Genomic DNA, 6861 nt, shown 5'->3' with positions numbered 1-6861 from the left:
CCTTGTCAAATAATTCAAAACGATCCAATCTGAGAATTCTTTTGATTCTTCCTATTCCCTTATACAAAAGTGTTCAAAGGACTAACCACTTGAGAATTCTTTTGTATCCCCATTCATAAAGTATCAAAGGTTTAACTGCCTGAGATCTTTGTCTTAACACATTGGAGGGTACATCCTTTGTGGTACAAGTAGAGGGTACATCTACTTGGGTTTGACTGAGAACAAGAGAGGGTACATCTCTTGTGGATCAATTCTAGTGGAGGGTACATCCACTAGGTTCAAAGAGAACAAGGGAAGGTACATCCCTTGTGGATCTTTGCTTGTAAAAGGATTTTTACAAGGTTGAAAAGAAATCTCAAGGACCGCAGGTCGCTTTGGGACTGGATGTAGGCATGGGTTGTTGCCGAACCAGTATAAAAACTCGTGTGTTTGTCTCCTTCTTCCCTACTCTTTTACTTTCCACTGTGCATTAAATTTCCGCTTTTACTTTCTGTTAAGTTTCTCTTCTACTCCTCATTCTCTTAACAATTTAGTAACAGCCTTAGACGAGTAATTTTTAATTAGTAAAGGTTTAGGAATAATTAATTCAACCCCCCCTTCTTAATTATTCTGAGGCCACTCGATCTAACAAGTGGTATCAGAGCAGGTATCTTGTAGAAAGTCTAACAACTTCAAGATTCATGGCCTCTTCAAATCCCTTGTTTCCTGAAGGAAGTTCCATTCACAGACCACCCATTTTTAATGGTGAGGGTTACCATTATTGGAAAACCCGTATGCAGATATTCATTGAAGCCATAGATCTAAATATTTGGGAAGCAATAGAATTAGGACCACACATACCCACTATAGTAGATGTAAGCACAAGCACTACAACCCAAAAACCTAGAGATAAGTGGACAGAAGAAGATAGGAGAAGAATTCAATATAATCTCAAAGCCAAAAACATCATCACTTCAGCCCTAGGAATAGATGAGTACTTTAGAGTGTCAAATTGTACTAATGCCAAGGAGATGTGGGATACTCTCCAATTAACCCATGAAGGAACCACAGATGTAAAAAGGTCTAGAATCAATACCCTAACCCATGAATATGAATTATTTAGGATGAACCCTAATGAAAATATCCATAGTTTGCAGAAAAGATTTACACATATAGTAAATCACCTTGCATCTTTAGGAAAAATCTTTCCTAATGAAGATTTGATTAATAAAGTTTTAAGATGTTTAAGTAGGGAATGGCAGCCCAAGGTAACTGCTATTTCTGAAAGTAAAGACCTCTCTTCCATGTCTCTTGCCACTTTATTTGGTAAATTGTAGGAACACGAGATGGAACTTCAACGCCTTAATCAGAATGAAGAAAATGACAAAAAGAAGAGAAGTATAGCCTTTAAAGCCTCATCATCAATACAAGAAGAAAACGAAGAAGAAGATTCAGATGATGAAGAAGATTTTTCTTTCTTTGTTAAGGAATTTCAGAAATTCATCAAGAAAAGAAGAATTGACAGGCGTCAGAATTTCAATAATGGAAGAAAATCACAAGATGATTCACAAGTCCTTAGGTGTTACAAATGCAACCAAATTGGTCACATCAAGGCCAATTGCCCTTCAAATGAAGAATGGTCGGAGAAAAGTGAAAAGAAAAGATTTGATGAAAGAAGAACTAAGAAAGCCTACATTGCATGGGATGACAATGATTCATCCGATGGTTCAGAAAAGGAGATTAATCTTCTAACCAAAGATTATGAAAGTGACTAGAACATCTCTCAAGAATGAAAAACAAGAAGTAAAAAACATAATCCTCATCTTTGAAAATCTCAACACTTTAATCCTGAAAAAGGTAATATCAAAAACCATTATCTTATTTAAATTTCTCTTAAAGTTGAAGTTTTTATTCAAACAATTTGATTATGATGACTAACAATTCTGTATTTGTTTGTTTTTTTTTATTGTTTGAAATCATGAGTATATGTTCTTGATTGATTTCATCTCATTTGCATGAAATATTCATTCATTCATTTAAATAAAATCAATAATACTCTTCATACTTGTGTTGATTGTTTTGATAATATTGATTATTTACATGTTTTAATGTTCATGCATAATATGATATGTGAATTACTTGATTGAGAACTATTCATAAAGTATTTTTAAATATATTTCTTATGAAAAAGTATTTTGATATTAACTCAAAACTTCTTCTCTCCTAGAAAGCCTTTTGTTTTTTATTTTCTGGCTAAAATGACCTCTGGTAATCGATTACCATAATAGTGTAATCGATTACAAGCAGTTATTTCTGGCTATGTTGCTCTCTGGTAATCGATTGCCATATTTGTGTAATCAATTACAACGCGTCCCTGCACCTATATATTCAAATTTCAAATTCTGAAATCTGCAACTCCTCTCTCTCTCGAAAACCCTCGCCCCCAATTTTTCTTCCAGCCATATCTCACTCAATTCTTGTCCAAATTACTCCCCACAAAGCCCAAACTTCATCTTTTTTTAATCTCTTTCATTTGAACCGATTGAAATTCCGAAAAAAACTCCTCAAATGGCGGAACCATCGAAGAAGCGGAAAGTCACTTCAAGTCGGAGTCAATGGCATTCCGGGGCACAGGAAACCCCAATTCCTTCCTCCATTCCCTCTGGATCATTGTTCTCATCAGAGGAACAGCGTATACGGTACACAAACCTCTTTTCCTCTCGTTCCATTATCGACCCAAAATTCATAGATATGGATTTCTTCTCAAATGAGAGTTTTGAATGCCTTCAAGCATTTGAAAACTCCAATCTTATTCCATTCATGTCTCTGAAATTACCTGTTTATTCTGAACTAGTCAAAGCCTTTTATTCTAATCTAGAAATCCATGAAGGTACCCTAATGTCTGAGGTTTATGGGACTAAAATGGTCATTGACCAGTCCCTATTCCATGATTTAACCCAATTGCCAAGCGAAGGTGTACCATTTGAAGGTGCACTGATTGATGATTGGAAGTTTGATTTCTTTGTACACGATGCCCGCCGATTGGTTTGTACTAATCAAGCGGATTTGACCGGAAGGCTTCTTGCCGGTTCATTGGCTTTTGAAAGCCGCATCCTCTATTACCTTATTGTTCGCATCTTGCTTCCTAGATCTTCAAACCTTGCCCAGGTTTCTGAAGAAGATCTCATTGTCATGTGGGCCTTTCATAAAGGTTTACAAATTGATAGGGCACACCTTGTTAGATATCGCATGCATAAGGCATTGCGATTGAATACCCCATTGCCTTATCCTCATCTTGTTACCCTTTTCCTTCAACACTTCAACATCCCTCTTGATTCTGAACCTTATGTTCCAATCAAGAGATCATTCCTTATAGGCACTTCAACAATAGCATCCTTTGGTCATATAAAGGAGCATGATGGCTCTTGGGTGAAGAAGGGTGCTAGAAATGTTGGTGAAGAAGGACATGAGGGAGAAGATTCATTTCTTCTTTCGAAGATTATGGACAGGATTGATGGTCTTCAAACCTTTGTTGGTGAAAGGTTTGACACTTTGGAATTACAAGTGGATATGTGCTTCAATGAAATGGAGTCAAGAATCACAAAGGTTGAAGAAGATGTGTCTTACATTCGTTCAAGCTTTGATCTTCCACCACCACCGCCACCATCATCTTAGATCTCTATTTTCATATTATTAGTACTTTGATTTGCAGCCTTGTATTTTGGCTATATTATTATGACATTTGAACAAATTAGTATTTCCTTTATTTGCATGGTATGATTGAACAATTATGAATTATGTTATATGACTATGTGATTTTTCTATATATTTGATCTAGTCATGTTTCTTGCTTCATGATTTGGTTGATATTTTTTCCATGAATGTTGTATGGATGTTTAAGTTATATTTGAATTTGATACGCACTTTCGCTTTTTGTTGATGCCAAAGGGGGAGATAAATGGGATTAAATCAAAACTCACATGAGTAATCAACTTAATTTTAAGATATGCACAAATTCAAAAACAAAGGGGGAGAATTTATGTGAGTGATCGACTAGGAAAAAGTGTGTGTGTGTTTCTTGATTTCAGAAGTTGTCATCATCAAAAAGGGGGAGATTGTAGAAGCAAAGCTTCATGGTGAATCAAAGGTGATTCAGAGGTGTTTTGATGATAACAATGATGATAACAAAAGATGATGACAAAGGTGATGACAAAAAGCTCAAATATCAATCAAAGAACAACTCAAGTGAATCAAGAACAATTCAAGAGTTCAAGATAAGAATCAAGAAGAATTCAAGAGTTCAAGATAAGAATCAAGAAGAATTCAAGACTCAAGAAGAAAGTTTAGAGTCAAGAATCAAGATTCAAGGTTCAAGATCTCAAGAATCAAGATCAAGATTCAAGAATCAAGAGAAGGCTTAATCAAGATAAGTATGAAAAGTTTTTCTCAAACATTGAGTAGCACATGATTTTCTCAAAACATGTTTACCAAAGAGTTTTTACTCTCTAGTAATTGATTACCAGATTGTTGTAATCGATTACCAGTAGCAAAATTGTTTTGAAAAAGTGTTCAAATTGAATTTACAACGTTCCAATTAATTCCAAAAAGCTGTAATCGATTACAATGTTTTGGTAATCGATTACCAGTGCCTTTGAACGTTGAAATTCAAATTCAAATGTGAAGAGTCACATCCTTTCACATAAAAGCTTTGTGTAATCGATTACACTGATTTGGTAATCGATTACCATTGATTGTTTCTGAATAAAATCAAAAGATGTAACTCTTCAAATGGTTTTTGACTTTTTCAAATTGGTTTTAAGTTTTTCTAAAAGTTATAACTCTTCTAAATGGTTGTCTTGACTAGACATGAAGAGTCTATAAAAGCAAGGCTTTGTTTTGCATTTCAACAATCTTGAATACTTTTCCAATCAATCTCTTTCAATCCTTTACAAGCCTTGAATCTCTTTGAACTTCTTCTTCTTCTTTGTACCAAAAGCTTTCTAAAGTTTTCTGGTTTTCTAAACCTTGAAAACTTGTGCTATTCATCTTTTTCATCTCTTCTCCCTTTGCCAAAAAGAATTCGCCAAGGACTAACCGCCTGAATTCTTTTTGTGTCTCTCTTCTCCCTTTTCCAAAGGAACGAAGGACTAACCGCCTGAATTCTTTTGTGTCTCCCTTCTCCCTTGTCAAATAATTCAAAACGACACAGTCTGGGAATTCTTTTGATTCTTCCCATTCCCTTATACAAAAGTGTTCAAAGGACTAACCGCCTGAGAATTCTTTTGTATCCCCATTCATAAAGTATCAAAGGTTTAACCGCCTGAGATCTTTGTCTTAACACATTGGAGGGTACATCCTTTGTGGTACAAGTAGAGGGTACATCTACTTGGGTTTGACTGAGAACAAGAGAGGGTACATCTCTTGTGGATCAGTTCTAGTGGAGGGTACATCCACTAGGTTCAAAGAGAACAAGGGAAGGTACATCCCTTGCGGATCTTTGCTTGTAAAAGGATTTTTACAAGGTTGAAAAGAAATCTCAAGGACCGCAGGTCGCTTGGGGACTGGATGTAGGCATGGGTTGTTGCCGAACCAGTATAAAAACTCTTGTGTGTTTGTCTCCTTCTTCCCTACTCTTTTACTTTCCGCTGTGCATTTAATTTCCGCTTTCACTTTCTATTAAGTTTCTCTTCTACTCCTCATTCTCTTAACAATTTAGTAACAACCTTAGAAGAGTAATTTTTAATTAGTAAAGGTTTAGGAATAATTAATTCAACCCCTCCTTCTTAATTATTCTGAGGCCACTCGATCCAACATTTCCCACCTCTCAAAATTATGAGTTGTTTTGAATGCTATGGTTAGGAAAACATGTATATGTTGGAAACTACAAATAAATCTTCCCCCCAACTGTAGCAAATTCTTATGTGTACATTAGTAAGTCATACTGCCTAATTGAAAAGCTTCTTCCATGGCCCTCAAAAATGACAAAAACTCTCTATTAATAATGTTGGTAGGTTCCAAATTGGCAATGTCATTGTTATTGAAGGATGATTGATTCCCCCTTTCTATCTTACAAATTAGAAACCTACAAACTGGGCACTGGCCCGTACTTATTAGCCATGGTACAATGCAATCCTTATGAAACATGTGGTTGCAAGGAGTGAGCATGACCTCCTCACTGGGCTCAAAATCTTCCAAGCAAATAGCACAAGTCTTTCCATCTTCATCCTATTCTTTCTCCTTCTCTTTCCAAGGCTTTGCAGCATTGTTTCTGTAATATAAGCTCACCCTCCTAGCATACCTCTTTGGTGGAGGGTCATGGACTACTTTCTTAAGCTTGCTGAAAGCTGTTGATTTGGAAATTTCTACTAGTGGGGGAGCTTGTGTGTTTGTTTGGAATGTGGCTCTTTGAGGTGGTTGAAGGAAAATCTCTCTAAGCCTTCCCATATCCTCATTGTGGACATGAATTTGTTGTCTTCTAGGTGGTGTTACTGGAAAACTGCAAATTGCTCAAAATTTGGTAAATTAGCTTGTCTTCCACCCTAAAGCCTAGAAATTTACAAGTTCATGCAAATAAATAGCATAAGTATATCATGGAGTGGTGGGGAGAGGTTGCTTTAATATGATCATAGTGTTCATTGTCTTCCCTGCTCTAAAAAAGAATTCCATTACTACCAAAAATTAGGCTTTTGCGGTCTTCCTTTTTCATTCTTGACATTAGTATTTGAATGTTAATTCATTTACCAATTGTGAAATCCGGAATTTTTGAAGTTATATTTTTAACTAGATTTATGCTCATGTGTCACATTGAACCTAATACTTTTTAATTCTGTGAAATTTACAGCAATTGAAACATGCTTCCCTATGTCAATCATAAAAGCATTT

The 6861-nt window shown here is 35.7% G+C and overlaps 1 pseudogene; it reads right to left on the bottom strand.

Moving 5' to 3' along the window:
• Window positions 1-5907: 5907 nt before the first annotated feature.
• On the bottom strand, window positions 5908-6423 carry LOC114396919 (annotated as a pseudogene).
• Between the last annotated feature and the right edge of the window lie 438 nt (window positions 6424-6861).

Source organism: Glycine soja, chromosome 18 (assembly GCF_004193775.1).
Source record: "Glycine soja cultivar W05 chromosome 18, ASM419377v2, whole genome shotgun sequence".
NCBI lineage: Eukaryota > Viridiplantae > Streptophyta > Magnoliopsida > Fabales > Fabaceae > Glycine > Glycine soja.
The sequence above is the reverse complement of the archived record's forward strand: the minus strand, read 5'-3'. Positions and strand labels throughout refer to the sequence as shown.